Source organism: Rhinoderma darwinii, chromosome 3, assembly GCF_050947455.1.
Source record: "Rhinoderma darwinii isolate aRhiDar2 chromosome 3, aRhiDar2.hap1, whole genome shotgun sequence".
Classification (NCBI taxonomy): Eukaryota; Metazoa; Chordata; class Amphibia; order Anura; family Rhinodermatidae; genus Rhinoderma; species Rhinoderma darwinii.
Window position 1 is genome coordinate 192,201,687 of NC_134689.1, and position 17,826 is coordinate 192,219,512.

Sequence of the window (17,826 nt, forward strand, 5' to 3'; positions counted from 1 at the left end):
AAATTTATTATATGAATTTAAATACAATAAAAAGTGTAAATAATGAAGTGAGTAGAAATAAATATATAAACACTATACAACACAATTAGTGTTTCAAGAAATATATGTCTATGTATAGTTGAATAATTAGTGCAAAAAGGGTATAGTGTGAGAAAGAATATGGACAGAGAGTACACAATGATATCACAATAGGCATGAACATTCAGATCACATGTATGTAAAAACATCTATATGACAAATATATCTGAAGGGTAGAAGTGACATGAAATAAATAATATAAAAAAATAAAGATATACATAATGAATAAAAGTGAATAGTAAATAGTGAAACAATCATTAAATATGAAACGAAAATAAGAATAAAAAGTATATAGATAAAAATAAATATAAATAAATATAAATATGAAGAATAAATGAAATAAATTAAATAATACAAAATAAAAAATGAAATAAATAATAAAGAATAAAAGATAAAAAATATAAAATAAAAATAAAATGTAAAAATAATAAAGAAAACTGATACTAATTAGTAAATAAAGATAACATTTGTGTAAACAAAATAAAAAAGAAATAAAAATTATCTAAAAATAGAAAATATATTTCTCTTTCCCCTTCCTTTATTAAAATAATACATAGGAGTATGAGAATAAAAAGAAAAAGAAAAAATATACAACAAGACAGTATATGTATAGACAACTATACAGCAGAGTAAATAGAAGCTATATATTTTAACTTGATTGAAGAGATCATCCCCCGATGTGCAATAATTCATGATATATAATATATTCATGAACTAGATATTCGGTCCAAAGGAACATCACAGTAGAATAGGCCAACAGAACTATAGATATAGAACATAAAAGACAAAAATTAGAACAATTAAACAAACAAAGTCCCCCCAAAAAAAACATTATAAATAAATAAATAATGAAGAAAAATTAAAATTCACGCAAAAGGTGACAGTTACAGAAAGGGTTTGAAGCTAGTGGCCTCATTCAGGCCAAAAGGTGTGGTGGTATTTAAAAGTGTGATCCACTTCATTTCTTTTTTCAAGAGGGCCTTACGGATGTCACCACCCCTACATCCCAAATGAACCCTGTCAATACCCCGAACTCTTAAGCCTCTGGGGTCGCAGGCATGGAATTCTCGAAAGTGACGAGGAACAGGTTGGAGTTGGTCAAACTCATGGGCATTCCGAGCCGACTGAATCTTACTTGCATGTTCAAGTACACGTATCTTCAATGGTCTACTGGTCATTCCGATATAGATCAAGTCGCAAGGGCATGTGGCAAAATATATCACAGCTTCCGTTTTACAAGTGATATTAAAAACTATCTTATATTCCTTATCCTTTTTTGAATTAAAAAAGGAAGATACTCGCAGAATATATTTACAAGCTGCACAGCCACCACAGTTGAAAGAGCCCCATGGAGGGCCACGACTACCAAAGGGATTACTTGGGGTCTTAGAGATATAATGGCTAGCTGTCAAAAGATCACGTAGATTCTTAGATCTTCTCCACGTAATGGAGGGATTTTTGGGTAAGCAAATAGACAGATCCTGATCCGTAAGAAGAACATTCCAATGTTTCTGTACGATGTTACGGATTTCGGACCATTGGGAATTAAAGGTGGTAATAAATCTTACGTTCTGATCCGAAACTTGTTTCAATTTGGGTTTACTTACCAAGAGTGCCTCTCTTGATGCTTGCTTGGCTCTCAAATACCCACGTCTAATATCTTTATGATTATAGCCACGATCACGAAAGCGTTTTGACATATCGGAGGCTTGATGTTCAAAATTGCTGATGTTGGAACAGATACGTCGAGCCCTTAAAAATTGTCCCGTCGGAATTGATTTCTTGACTAGTGGATAATGAGAAGAGGAGGCATGTAACAGAGAATTTGTCGAAGTCGCTTTTCTGAAAATGTCTGTAGAGATAGCATTACTACACTCTCTGGAAATCAAAATGTCAAGAAATTCTACACATGATTTACTGAACTTCCATGTCAGTTTGATGTTCAGATCATTGATATTTAAGGCAGATAGGAAAGTCTCCAGATCATGCAAAGATCCCTGCCAAATAAACAATATATCGTCTATGTATCGAGACCATAGGAGTACGGCGTCATGACCAGGGGTATTCAAAACTATGTCTCTCTCCCACAGCCCCAGGAACAGATTGGCATAGGAAGGGGCACAAGTGGCCCCCATAGCCGTGCCCTGGAGCTGTAGGAAGAGACGGTCCTTAAAGGTAAAGAAATTATGAGTGAGAGCAAACTCCAACAGAGTTACAATCAGCTCGATGAAGTCAGGATCATAATTGGTCATCTCCCAAAAATATTTAGACGCACGTATTCCATGGTCATGATGAATAGACGTATAAAGAGATTCTACGTCACAAGTGACTAGGAACATATTATCTTCCAAATATACGCCATCTAATCGTCTCAGGACATCGGTGGTATCCTTGACGAATGATGGCAGGGTCTCTACACACTTCTGGAGAAAGAAATCGATAAATCTACATACATTCTCACAAAGACCACCGATGCCCGAGACGATAGGACGACCAGGGGGATTTGTGGAATTCTTGTGGACTTTAGGTAGCAGGTAAAAAGTTGGTATGATCGGAAAGTCCACTACCAGACCCTCTCTCAGTTTGGAGCTGATTATCTGCTCTTCCACAGCCCTTTCTAATAACCCGTCAAGTTCTCTTTTGAATGACATGGTGGGATCACATGGTAAGCGACGATAACAATGTGATATGTTTAACTGTCGAAATGCTTCACCCTCGTACATTAATGCCGGCCAGATCACAACATTCCCCCCCTTATCAGCAGGTTTGATAACAATCTCCTTGAGATCACGCAGTTGTTTAATAGCCTGTCTTTGATTAAAATTAAGGTTATACGTCAAACCAATATCAGTGATGGATTCCAAATCTCTTTTGACTAGCTTGTAGAAAATATCAATTGGAGGACACAGAGAAAAAGGAGGAAAATGTTGCGACCGCCGGCACAAATGCATGGGTAATTTAGGATCAGTATCAACCTCCTGTTCATCAAGGAGGGATACTAGGGCATCCATAGCCTGTCTTTCAGCGAGTGAATCACCCAAATATGGATGATCACACCTGCTGAAATGTTTTTTGAAGAGAAGTTTGCGCGAAAATAATGCAAGGTCTTTGATAGCGGTGAATAGATCAAATTTCCCCGTGGGTGAAAATGATAGACCCTTTTGTAAGACCTCAATCTGAGGAGATGTAAGGACAAGAGAAGATAGATTGATTACCTTTAAAATCTCCTGTTTTTCTTGTCCCTGTTGATATTGCCTCCCGTTTTTCTTTTTATTGAGGGGGTTCTTAGATTGTAATTGCGGTCTATCCTTTATATAGTCCCCCTTATTTTATTATCGTTAGCCTCCTGACGAAACCAGTCCGTGGCGAAACGCACGTCGAGGCGTTTTTGCTCCTGTGTTCCATCTCAGCTCTCTCCCATCATGTCCCTAGGTATGTGAGTTTCCTTTTATTTCAGGATGTCTATTGATGCTGTTGTTTCTGCCATTTTTCTGCTTGGTTCTCTGCACATTTTTTGCTAATACTTCCAGAGCTTTATAGCAGATTATTGTTCTTTACTTAGTAGGCAGTCTCCATAACATCTCTTGTTATATTCATTACTACAACTCATATCTATTATTTATCGTTTAATTTTTGGGATTCGACTTTGGATGGTAGACTCTGAGCTGGGTCAGGTTTGCTTAACCCCTTGGTATACTTACTAGTCTACCGTGCTGCTGCTCTCCATATGTTTGTTTGTATGTTTATTGTATTTTATGTGATACCATGTATTGTTATTCATTAATAAAGATCTATATATTCTTTTACAATACGTGACTATTATATTTTGAATATTATCCATTGGGGTGTGTTTCCCCCGTGCTTCATCAGCCTAACCGCTCTAAAGATGGCTTCCCTCAAACAAATTGTGTTTGGGATATAATGGGTTCTGTATGATAATTATGTATAGACCAGTGTCACGTAGCGGGTTAGTGGATTCACTAGGCCGTACCGCTGTAGCGGGGAGGCAGCTGGCCAAACAACAGGAAACCCCAGCAATACAATGTCCCCCACAAGGGTACCTGGATAGTCAAGACAGTGGCCGCAGCTCTGGCACCGATGGAGATGGGTGCAGCAGATAACGCCAAACATGGCGGATGACACAGATGCCGCAGGTTGCGCCAGACGTGGCGGATTCCTCCGGACGTGGCAGATGACACAGGATGTGGCGGATTCCTCTGAACGTGGCAGATGACACAGGACGTGGCAGATTCCTCTGGACGTGGCAGATGACACAGGACGTGGCGGATTCCTCTGGACGTGGCAGATGACACAAGACGTGGCGCATTCCTCCGGACGTGGCACGACTCGATACTAAAGGCACAGCACGGGAAACAGGAACAGGTAACAAGGCACGGGTAACAACTAGAAACGAGAAACACTAAGGGACCATTTGCAAGACAGACTGGGAAAACTAACAACGCTCAGGCAAGGATCAAAAGGCCTGGGGCCTTCTTATAGACCAGGAAATCGTGGCAGTTGATGATTTCATTTGTGCCGGGCACGAGCGCGTGCGCGCACCCTACGGGACAAAGCAGACCTGAGCGGAAGTGAGCGCTGGCGTCTCCTAGGAAGGAGATGGGGACCAGCGCTCACGGATCCATGGCTGTGGGAGTCGGGAGGTGAGTAAACCCGGCGGCCCACGGCCATGGACGCTACAACCAGTATATTAACATTTTGTAGGTATTGTTAGGCAGGACGTCTTTTTTTGCAATCCTACCAGTTCAATAACCTAAATGTACAGGTCCAAAAGATCAACATGTGGGGCTTCTATTATGAACGTTGCACATCCAATTCATACAAGTACAGCAGGAGGTGGTCGGCTGTATCCACCTCTCCTCTATGTCGTAGGCGGCGTGTATAATAATCTCGGCCGCTGTATGATTCTAAATTACTGCTTTGGGGGCTGTAACCCGACCCTAGTGGCTGTCGCTCTGTCTCTAACCTACCGCATCTCTGTCCCGACACGTGTTTCGCTGAGGGAAATTCTGCTTTATTTGGGGGCCATGATCCTGGCATGCTCTTTTGGTTCTAGTCACCTTCAGCCAATCACAAACAAGCAACGTAATAAACACTGTTTGTTTATATTTCCAAATGATACTATGTCCAAAACATAGCTTTGTTACACAGTCATAGCAGATTAAAAATTTCTTATGGTGTTCTTTTTTACTTCAATATATTTTTTTATATTATTTATGTAAAGTATAAAGTAGATACAGCAAAAGGGATATTTAATTTACCCTGCCACCCCATTAATTATTTTACCCTAGACTTAGATTTTTTTTATGGTTAATCATTTTGAATGAAAAAAATATTAACCATAAAACCATATTAACCATAAAAATGCAGCACAATAAAATTTGTTTTATAGGCACGTATCAAAACCAGCGGAGAGAAATTAATGAAAATAATGAATCGACAAAAGCAAATCCTTTTGCTAGAACAAGATCTAAGAGCCCATTTTACTGATAGAGTGTCATCCAGTTATAAGAAGGGAACAACCATAGGAAATCAAATTGTCAAAAATCTCTTCCTTAGAGGTAAAAGGGAGAAAAAGATTACATATCCAACCTTTTTTCCTGGTGGCGTACACACAGCCTGTAAGGTGCTTGTGGAGAGGTTTCCTGGAAGACTCATGGAAAATGTACTATATCAAAGAACACATTAAGGCTATGTTCACACAGGGCGGATACGCTGCGTAAAAGCACACAGCGTATCCGCTCTAGGGTCCGCAGGGAATTTCGGCCGATAAAACCTCACCAAATTGTGGTGCAGTTTTTCGGCCGGAATGTCCGCTGCAGAAAACTGCACGTATAAAAAAAAACACATACTCTCTGACATCCTGCAGACCGACTTCCTTGGATGACATTTTAACCCATGTGACCACTGCAGCCTGTGATTGGTTGCAGCAGTCACATGGGATGAAACGTCATCCCAGGAGGCCAGCCTGGATGAAGAGTTTCACTAGAAGAAAAAAAGGGAAAACAAACTTGCGCAACCGTAGGGCATTACCTACATATGGTGTAGAACAGATGATATGGTGATAAGTATGCTCACCTGGTGATGTCGTGCTAGGAGCACGACACCCCTGAAGATGTGGATTTTAAATTTGTAGTTAATCGTCAGAGAGCTGCAAGCCACGGGTTGGGCCGGAAACTAAATCCTTGGACCGGTTCTTAGAACGATAGTGGGATTGTGAGAATTACACCTATAGTAGGTGAAAAGAGCTAAAAAAAATCAACCCTTGAAGCTATGCTTGTCCCTTGGAACGTAATTCGCTGATGGCTCCTAGTGTCGCATAGTAAGGAAGCAGACACTGTGTGGGTTAAAATTGTCCTTATTGGATACAGGTGACGCGTATCAGATTCAAACCGGCTCCTTCCTCAGGCAGTATCAGAGATTATTTTTTTGTGAGTTGCATTTTTGTCACAGCTTTTCCGCCGCAAAAAAATCTACTATCTGTTGCGGGTTTTACTTCCCCATTGAATTCAATGGGCAAATACGCAACAAAAAAGCAACGACCACGCAAATACAATTGACATGCTGCAGCGTACTTTTTGTGGCCAGTATCGAGCTGTCTAAAATGTCCTTAAATCAGAACACAGTAGCAAAGATAATACAGAAATTAAAAAAAGATAGTCATGACAAGATTCCTGAAACATTCAATCCGTCACTATAAGGGTATGTTCACATGCTTAACCAAAAACGTCTGAAAATACGGAGCTGTTTTCAAGGGAAAACAGCTCCTGAATTTCAGGCGTTTATTAATCAAACTCGTGTTTTTTGCTGTTTTCTATAGAGTCAATGAAAAACGGCTCCAAAAACGTCCCAAGAAGTGACGTGCACTCTTTTTCGCGGGCGTCTTTTTACGTACCATTTTTGGAAAACGAGGAGTAAAAAAGTGCCCCGTCTGAACAGAACGCTGTATTTCCCATTGAAATCCATGGGCAGATGTTTGGAGGCGTACTTCTTCCGATTTTTCAGCCGTTCCTCAGAAGTGACCAAGGCTATGGCAAGCCAAACTGGAGTGACTGTTTCATCATACACAGTAAGGCGCATCCTGCATAGAAGTGGAATACATGGTTATCATTTACACAGGAAGCCACTGCTAAAGCAGAAGAAATCCCAATTAGCTTTTCCCAAGGCTAACTAAACTTTTATAAAATTTTTGACATGTGATGATGCAGGGGCATAGCTAAGGGGGGGCAGGCGGAGCAAGTGCCCTGGGCTCAACTTAGAGGGGGGCGCCAGCGCCATCCCCTCATGCACTATAATTGTACCTGCGTCTATAGGACACATGTACAATTAGAAGTAATAAATGGCTGGGTACGTTCCGTGCCCGGCCATTCACCGCCTTTCTACGAGTGAAGCGGCGCGATACTTTGCGCCGCTTGTGTTGTTGAAAGGCGCTGATTGAAAGGTAAAGTCATTGGGCCCTGCCAATCAGCGCCTTTCATAGATGCTTTGTTCAACCCCTGGAGACATGCGCAGAAGAGAGCAGGTCTCCATTGTCGCCAGACGGTGCGGGAATGGGATTAAGGTGAGTTTGTATCGTTTGTTTTTTATCGTAATAAAAAAGTGTGTGGCATTATCTACGGGAGGTGGCTTTATCTACGTGGGTGGCTTTATCTACAGAGGGTGCTTTATCTACGGGGGGCTATATAATGGGGTGGGCTATATGTGGAGCACTATATACAGGTGTGGGCTATCTGTGGAGCACTATATACAGGAGTGGGTTATATCTACAGGGGGCTAAATACAATGGGTGGGCTATCTGTGGAGCACTATATACAGGGCTGAGCTATATGTGGAGCACTATATACAGGGGTGGGCTATATCTACAGGGGGCTATATACAGGGGAAGCCTATATTTGGGGTACTATAGGGGGAGCTATATGTGGGACACTATCTACAGGGCAGGCACTATCTACAGGGGGCACGGTGTGTGGAGGACACTGTGTATGGTGGTATTATAATTAGAGGTGCAGTATATTTAGGGGCGTAGTGTGTGGTATAATGAGAACTTTATCTTTGTTTCTAGGTGTAGTATGTTGGAAAAGTGAGAACCTGAAGACATCTGAGCGGCAAACTACAGAAATGGGCTGTGACCGGGAGAAGTCATCATAGAGGTCTGGACCGGATGGAGAAAAAGAACTATAATCTGAGATGTCACCGGTGAGTCACTTAATGTAAATGTTTATTCTGCCTCTAATCAATACTGTAGTCACTGTATGATCTGCAGCGAGATGATGGGTGGTATGATTAGGATATGATTATTTTTTTTGAAACAGCAACTCCCAGCATATCCTTACCATTGTTCGGGCCATGCTGGGAGCTGGAAACATTTTAGTGCAAACCTATATGGCAGGGGTTGCACTAAATTGAGCTGTATTTGTGCTGGTGTTGTTTATATGTACTGTGCTTGGTTCTGGTACTACATATATATGTACTGAGCTTTGTTCTGGTGCTGTATTTATGTACTGAGCTTTGTTCTGGTGCTGTATATATGTAATGAGCTGGTTCTGGTGTTGTGTATAGAACTATATTGCTTGTAAAATGTACAAATGTTTTTATGCTCGAGTTACATTAAAAAAAATGTGGAAAAGAAATGACACGTCATTGATTGGTAGAGAAAACAAACATGACGAGGGGGAAGGAGATGTGCAAAAGACGTTGGGGAGCGCCAAACTGAATCTTTTGCCCCAAGTGCCGGAGAACCTAGCTTTGCCTTTGAATAATGATATATCAAAATAATTTTGTCAATGAGGGTCCGAGCGCTGAGACCTCCATCAATCGCTAAAACGAAGCGGCAGAAGCGCTCAGGTGAGTACTGTGCTGATAAGCTTTCCTCAAAAAGCTGATTGAGCCGTGTACGGACTCATAGACTGCCTATTGAGTCCGTACACCGCTCGCTTAGCTTTCTGAGAAAAGCCAAGCAGAGCCGTTCAGAAACTGCAGTTTAGTTTTAGTGATCGGTGGGGCTCACATCAGCGCTTCCGACCCCCCACTGATCAAAACTTCTGTGACATGTCAAAAGTTTTATAAAAGTTTAGTTAAATTTTAAAGTCAATACATTTAGGAATCATACTCTGGTCTGATGAAACCAAACCCAATCTTTTTACATTTAAGAGCATCCCAAATGTACGGCAATGCAAGGGGGCAGAGTACGGTGAGAAGTGCATGATCCCCATGATGAAGTAGAGCGGTGGTACAGTCCTTAAATGGAAATATATGAGTGCTAAAGGTGTGGGAATTGCATCAATGGCATCATGAATTCCCAGATGTACTGCAAACTCTAAAGAAGATATTACCCTTGCTACAAACCCTGGGACATCGAGCACTTTTTCTACATAACAATGACCCCATACATCTTTCCAAGACCACTACTGCATTTTTTTTACAGGGTAACTAAACTTTTAAAAAACTTTTGACTTGTTTTTGACGGACATCCACACCGATTGCTAATACAAAGCAGCAGAAGCACTCAGGTGAGCGCTGTGCGCTTAATTTCTGATCGGCTTTCCTCAGAAAGCAGAGAGAGTGTTGCAAGGGCACAATAGAAAGTCTATGAGCCCGTACACCGCTCGCTTGGCGCGCTTGGCATTCCCAGGAAAGCCCATCAGAAACTAAGCGGTACATCGCTCACCTGAGTGCATCTGCCGCTTCATTTTTTAAATCATTGGGGGCCTCAGTACTCAGAGCCCACCGATCAAAACTTCTGACATGTCACTATGACATGTCAAAAGCTTTTAAAAGTTTAGTTACCCTTTAACCCCTTCAGGACACAATCTGCTTTGGCCTTGTGGACGCAGACGATTTTTTCGAATCTGACGTGTCACTTTATGTGGTAATAACTTGGGAATTCTTTTACCTATCCAAGCATTTCTGAGATTGCTTTCTCGTGACATATTGTACTTTATGTTAGTGGAAAAATGTGGTCGATAAATTCTGTATTTATTTGGGAAATACACCAAAATTTAGAGAAAATGTGCAAAAATGTGCATTTTTCTAAATTTAAATGTATCTGCTTGTAAGACAGATAGTAATACCACACAAAATAGTTACCAATTAACGTTGCCCTTATGTCTACTTTATGTTTGCATAATTTTTTGAACATCCTTTTATTTTTCTAAAACGTTACAAGGCTTAGAACTTTACCAGCAATTTCTTACATTTTAATGAAAATTTCCAAAACCTATTTTTTCAGGGACCAGTTAAGTTCTGAAATGGCTTTAACCCCTTCCCGACTGCCCACTGTCTTTTGGCGTCGCAGTAGAAAAGGCTTATGTTGAGAGCTCATTCTATATGCAGGAGCTGATACTAACAGTTCCTGTACTTTGAGAAGCCTCTTGAATACGGCTGAGATAGGAGGAGCCTCCGAACTCAGCCACTTAACCCTTGGATAGCTGCGGTCCATGACCATGACATTATTAAAAGTGACTCCCCTATTTGATCATGTCACCGGGTTTCCCGGTGAACTAATCGGATACTGGGGAAACCCTCTGAAGTCAGAGGCTGTCTATTCCGCAAGCCTGCTGTTGGGACACACTATGTGTTGCCCTAATAGTAACCTGTGTCATAGTGGCACAGTATAATGTATCAGCAAACAGCAGATTGCTAATAAGTTATAAGTATGAAATAAAGTTGTTAAAAAGTTATTCTTTATTTATGCCGCAAAAAAATAAAAAATATAAATTACACAGTAATTTATTTTTACCCCCAAATTGTGCAGGAAAAAAAATACAATTTCTCTGGCATAAAACAGGGCTTCATGGGCTTGTGAAAAAAAATAAAAAAGTTATGGATGCTGAAAGGCAAAGACGAAAAAATTGTAGCTGGTGATTGAGGCCTTTTCAGGACTGGTCATTAAGGGGTAAAGGGCCTTATATATTAGAAACCCCCATAAGTCACCAAATTTTAAAAACTGCACTCCATCAAAGTTTTCAAAACAGCATTTAGAAAGTTTCTTAACCCTTTAGGTGTTTCACAGGAATTACAGCAAAGTGGAGGTGAAATTTATGAATTTCATTTCTTTTTTTTAGAAAATCCATTTTAATCCATTTTTTTTCTGTAACACTGAAGGTTTTAACGGAGATACGCAACTTAATATTTATTGCCCAGATTCTGCAGTTTTTAGAAATATCCCACACGTGGCCCTAGTGTACTAATGGACTGAAGCACCGGTCTCAGAAGCAAAGAACCAACTTGTGGATTTTGGGGCCTGCTTTTTATTAGAATATATTTAGGCACCATGTCAAGTTTGAAGAGGTCTTGTGGGGCCAAAATAGTGGAAACACCCCCAAAAAGTCACCATTTGGAAGACTACACCCTTCAAGGAATTTATAGAGGGTTATAGTGAGCATTTTGACCACACAGGTATTTTGCTGAACTTAGTGGAATTAGACTGTGAAAATGAAAATCTACTTTTTTTCCAAAAAAGGCATAATGGAGAAAAAGCACCCCAACATTTGTAATGCAATTTCTCCTGATTACGGCAATAAACTGCTGTTTGAATACACTATGATGCTAGGAGCCCGGCTCCCTGCAGTGTGTTCGGTCCGGGACTTGCGGTCGAAATACGTTCCGTCCATTACGGACGTAACATGCTCGTGTGAACCCAGGCTAAAGGGGCAATAAATGGCAAATGGGCACAGAATCCATCCCTAGGAGCTGTCTGCTGCTGCAGCAACTTCTTTGAATGCTCCACGTCGTACCCCATGCGCATACCACTCCTACCCAGTCTTCCTGCTCTCTCATCATTTCTCCCTTCCTGCTTACAGACACTCTGCTGAACGCCGTTCTGTAGCATCTCCATGCTCTCTCCTTCACCTCCATGGCGGTGCATTGCTTTCAAGGCACATGGCACTGAGGTATCAACAGACAGAAAGATCACCACAAGGAAAAAAAAAATTGTTTTAGCTTGTGTGTAAAGGGGCAGTTCGACCCCCTTACACTTCCTCTGGGCTTTTTGAGTGTATCCATGAATTCCTGGGGGTGGAATGACGGTGGAGTTTGATGTAGTGAAAGGCAAAAAAGGGGCAGAGGCTGACAACATGATAGGTCCCAGTTGAGTCCCTGTAAAAGAAAGCAGATTTGCCATAAATTGTAGGCGGTCCCGTCGGCGCTCCTTTTGGCTGAGGGAAGCTAGAGCTGCAGAAACTAAGGAACTCAGCAGCTGACGAGCTTAAAGAGGCTCTGTTACCACATTAGAAGTGCCCTATATTGTACATGATGTGATCGGCACTGTAATGTATATTACAGCAGTGTTTTTTATTTCGAAAAATGATCATTTTTGACGGAGTTATGACCTATATTAGATGATAATATGAGTTTCTCAATGGACAACTGGGCGTGTTTTACTTTTTGACCAAGTTGGTGTTGTGCAGAGTAGTGTATGACGCTGACCAATCAGCGTCATACACTTCTCTCCATTCATTTACTCTGCACATAGCGATATAGCTATATCGCTATGTGCAGCCACATACACAAACACTAACAATACTGCAGTGTCCTGACTATGAATATACATTACCTCCAGCCAGGAAGGGATGTGTATTCAGAATCCTGACCATTTCTCTGCATGTCTCTGTGATTTACAGGATAGCAGGCGTATTCTCGCGAGATTACGCTGTAAATTGTCATTTACAGCGAGCTCTCGCTATGCTGTGCTGTAAATCACAGAGACGTGCAGAGAAGTGGTCAAGATTCTGAATACACATCACGTCCTGGCTGGAGGTAATGTATATTCATTGTCAGGACACTGCAGTAACGTTATAGTTTGTTTATGTGGCTGCACATAATGATATAGCTATATCGCTATGTGCAGTGTAAATGAATGGAGAGAAGTGTATGACGCTGATTGGTAAAACACGCCCAGTTGTCCATTGAGAAACTCATTAGCATAAAGCTAATATAGGTCATAACTCCGCCAGAAATTATCATTTTTCTAAATAAAAAACACTGCTGTAATCTACATTACAGTGCCGATCACATTATGTAGAAGATAGGCCACTTATAATGTGGTGACAGAGCCTCTTTAACCAACAGGTGAGTAGCTAAGGGCTCCCCTTATAAGAACAGCCGTCTAGAGTGGAGATCGGTCCTGAGTGTGGGGTAATAACCACATGACACAAATTTTTGGGTTTCCACATTGGCTCATCTGTAGCAATGAGTTCATTTACTCAAATGAATTTCAGGTCAAATTCGCCGTCCGAAAAAATTCACCATGAATCGCAAGTGCCCCGATTGATCTGAAAACTTGTGTCTGACTCTCAAATGTCTTCTGGGATGCATCCAACCCCTTTCAAACTCTAGAAGTCTGTGCCAGCATTAGTAATGTCAAAGTGACTGAAAAATATATGAGTAGAGAGAGGGATAACTGCAAAGCATGATTTGGAAGCCCGTCTAAGGTCTGGTGATCCTTTTTCCAATCTATAGCATGGCGGCCGCCATTTGTGCGCCACAAATACTAAAAGCCTCAGAATCTGTAGAATCCGAAACTTTTGGGAAATTAGATTTGCATAGAATTTGTGTTAGCAGCTGCTCCACAGTCGTTAAAGCCCCAGAAGGTCATCAGAGTGGAGGAAACATCATGTCAGAAGACTCTGATTGAATCCAACTGCCCAGCCGCCAAACAGTAGGATTTACCGCCAACGGATCCACAGCCTGCATAGAGGCTACCAGAGGTCACTGAGGTGCAAAATCCCCAGATGGACAGTCAAGTGTAAAAGCCAGTTCCACAAAAACGGAGGCGCTGCTTTCATTTTACAGGGTCGGAAAGCACAAGTGTCAGCGGTAACACAGGAAGCTAGAACGGGGTTTAAGGGCCCAGTTTTAGAGATAGGTGGGGGTCGCAGAGGTGGGACCTGCATCTATCTGACATTTATAGCATATCCTGCGGATATGCTATAAATGTCCCTGATAGGAATACCCCTTTAAGCGTTTATTGTGCAAAGTACTGTTATACTGTGTGGCACCCCCTTTCAAAAAGGACTTGGACTAAGAACTGTGTATGCCACTCTATTGCTTGGGGACCATACTCATTTAATGGCCACAAGGACCCACGGGGGCGCAGGATGCGCCCAGTACTAAGTGACTGGTTCAACCCTGGGCCGACAGTCACTATTGTGCAACCTGACCTTTGCGGAGGTTGAGGTCCGTAGCCCTGATTACGATTGCATGGAAATTGATACCTGAGAATTTACCCAACCACAGGTAAACTACCGAAATGCGTACACATGAAATCATGTTAGAATCGTAGACAAGGTCCATTTTGTATCGCCGAGGCCGATTATAATAATACGTAATTTAATTTAAAGTCACATTGATGTGACATTCCCAAGCTCACACAAACACGCACAAAGCGCCCACCCACATTTTGGATTTTACCCATGCGGTACATTTTGGGTAATGCTAACCGGCGGTAGTCAATAATGAAGATGATAACTTTAAAGTTAAATATCTCTATCTCAAAATCGATTGCAGCATTGTTTTTGTATAGAAAAGAGCTTTCAAATGAGCCCCCACTCATTCTCCCATGCCATTTAAGATTTTGCTGCCCCCGCCCACCCCACCGCCCCCAAGGGGGTGGGGGTGTTTTGTTTTTTTTTGCGTTAACTGGTAGATTTTATGACCCCATTAAATCCCACCCAATTTTAACCCTCTACCTCGAGCCGTTCAAAAGTTATGAGGGTGTTACAGAACTTTTGGTGGGCACTGTATATCAATAAATCTACTTACAATAGTGAGGTTTTTAGCTCACATTTTGATCAAATTGTGTGAGCATGCCTGCCACAACAAGGCGACCTCACTTATAAGGTGGGTCCCTACACTGCACATACAACCAGAGTACACCCATCGCAGAGTGCTGTCGCCATTTTCTTGTTTAATGTATTGCTTACAGTCACAGTCGTTCTTGCACCTGTATACAAAATTTTCTTTTTTCTTTTTTTGGAATGTGCTGATCCAACTTTCTTGTTTCTTATGTATTTCATATATATGGGCAGCACCGCCATCAGGGCAGTATTAGGGGTACTGGTGTAAGGGGCCCGGCCAAAGCTAATTGAAAGGGGGGCCCGGAAACTGCCGCGACTTGCCTTTGGTAGAAAAAAAACAGGCGCCTGCAATGGTGCCCGTTCTTTTCACCAAAGTAAAGTTGTGAGCTGCGGGGAACCCTCTACCCTGAGTTTGTCTGCGCCTCTCGTCATGGGGGCCGTCAAACACTGCCCGTTAACGCGCATCCGCGATCGCGCTCGCGCGCACCCTCGACCGCACCAGGCTGTGTGCAGAGTACATCCCCCCTCAATTATACTCACCTGGGCCTCCTCCTCCACCTCCATCACAACGTAAGAGCGCACCTGTGTAAGGAGAGGGGGAGGAGTCAAGCTGTAGCGTGACGGCGGGCATTCTCCGATCCCCACCATTTCCTGGACCTGGAAGACTGGAAGACCTGTGGAGAAATCATCGCCTGACAACGAGGACTGGAGTGGGAGCCACCAGCTCTTCTGACACAGTAAGTAGTGTTGAAAGTGCTGATTAAGTATGGCCCTGTTCACACAGAGTATTTTGCAGGCAGAAAAAATCTGCCTCAGAATTCCTTAAAGAATTTTGAGGCAGATTTTGACCTGCCCACACTTTTTTTTTCCGCGATTTTGCCACGTTATTTGCCCGCGTGATTGAGGACCGCAGACAAAAAATGCAGCGAAAAATGCTTTTTCTGCCTCTCGAGGTCAGATGCGGAAACGCGGCAAGAAAGGACATGCTGCTTTTTATTTTTTCCGCGACTGTCTCACATTGATTTCAGATGAAATCAATGGGAGGCGGTTTTGGATGTTTTTTGGCCCTGATTCCGACGCAGTGTCCGAGTCAAAATCAAGGCCAAAAAACTCTGTGAATTGGGCCTTATCGTTAGGGTAGGAACACACTAGGCATAAACACTGCGGATTTTATGCAACACATTTTATTGCAGAAAATCTGCAGCTTATAACAGTAGCAGCAGCAGAGTGGATGAGATTTGAACAAATCTCATGCACACACAGCAAAAAAAATTGACCTGCAGTGTGATTTTTTTAAGCCGCAGCATGTCATTTTATGCTGCGGAATCGCTGCTCCTCTGTTGCGGAAATGCTGCGGTTCTGCCGCAAAAATCACAAATTTTATTTTGAATTTATAAAAAAAGTTTAGACTTACCCCGCCCGTAGTCTAGGTGACGCGATCCTCTATTCTTAGCGCAGCCCGGCCTCCTGTCATAACGTTTCATCCCATGTGACTGCTGCAGTGGTCACATGGTCTACAGCGTCATCCCAGGAGGCAGCGCTACGTTCAGAAGAGAGAGACGCGTCGCCTAGACTACGGCCGGGGTAAGTCCAAACTTTTCTTTTCCCTGCAGGATTCCCGCAGCGGACATGCCTCACGAAACCTGCACCACTATTTGGTGCGGTTTTTCTGGCGGAATTCCGTGCGGGTACCGGGGCGGATAAGCTGTATAGTTTTACTCAGCATATCCGCCTAGTGTGTTCCTACCCTTATGATGCTGCCTGTCTCTAAATAGGCAGTTGGTCCAGTAGAATTTGTATGTTTTTTTTTGTGAACCAGCTTAAAAAAAAAAATACAAAAATTTTGTGTTAGGCCTTGTTCACATCTGCGTTGGATGCTCCAATGCAGATCTGACAGAGAATACCGGATACAATAGTGCAGCATGCTGCACTATTGTTTCCGTTAAAACCACGGACACCCCAACGGAAATCTGACAGAACCCATTAAAGTCAATGGGTTTCTTGGCGGCAGGTGTTGTCCGTTGTGCAATGGAACAGGCGTTACTTATTTTTGCATTGTTCTGCTCCTCTGACGGAGCAGAATAACACTGAACACAGGTGTGAACCCAGCCTTACATTTTGGGCAGTTTGAGTAAAATAAAGCATGCACTCCCATGCAGGCAGAGCTTGTACGGAGCGGCGGTCAAGCATGTACTCTGCTGTTTCCGCCATTCCCATACACTTTGAATGAAATGGAAGCGTGCATGCTTGACCGCCGCTCAATTTAATGTCCGCCTGTGGGGGCTGCAGTGAGGAGGATCTGGGGGTTTGGGACCCTCATTCTTATAAACACAAAAAAAAAAAATTTAACTGTAAAATTATTGTTAACCTACCTGCTGGCCTGACTTTCTGGCTTCCCCCTCCGTTCCCTCGTTCTGGTCCCAGTTGTCCGGGATCCAAGATGCCTGCTACTGCCTCAGACTTGCATGTGGAGAGCGTTGCCTGCCAGTCTGAGACATGCCCCCAACTCCTTCACTGCTCTCAGAAGGACAAGCACCGATGATGTCATCACTGTGTCCATCTCTTCTGACACTTCTCTTGCTGGGTCCTTGACAGGGGTTCCGGCTGCAGCAACATCCTCACTGACAGCGCGTCAGTGGAGGACGGAGGAAGACAGCGCCAGGGTTGGCATGAATCCTCTTCTGTATGTAAGTATATCACATTGTATGCTGGTAACGGTCTTATATGTTTTATTGTCTGTGTTTTTTTTTTCAGGTTTCAGCATCTTGGACTACGTCAGATCGTCGTAGGATCGAATTTTTACCAATAAAATGGTCAAAGCGGGCTGTAGGGGGGGGCAGTTTATTTCAATAAAGTGTTTTTTATAAATTTTTCCACTTTATAACAGAACTAGTAATCGAGGTGTCTGACTGACACCTCTCCATTACAATCGCCA

At 42.5% G+C, this 17,826-nt stretch overlaps 1 long non-coding RNA gene across 1 annotated transcript; it reads right to left on the bottom strand.

Moving 5' to 3' along the window:
- Nucleotides 1-679: 679 nt before the first annotated feature.
- On the bottom strand, nucleotides 680-7,173 carry LOC142747946 (uncharacterized). Its single transcript, XR_012882098.1, has 4 exons — nucleotides 6,992-7,173; nucleotides 4,140-4,431; nucleotides 1,686-1,864; nucleotides 680-840 (listed from the first exon to the last, which is right to left on the bottom strand). It is a non-coding gene; the product is annotated as an uncharacterized LOC142747946 (long non-coding RNA).
- Nucleotides 7,174-17,826: the final 10,653 nt, after the last annotated feature.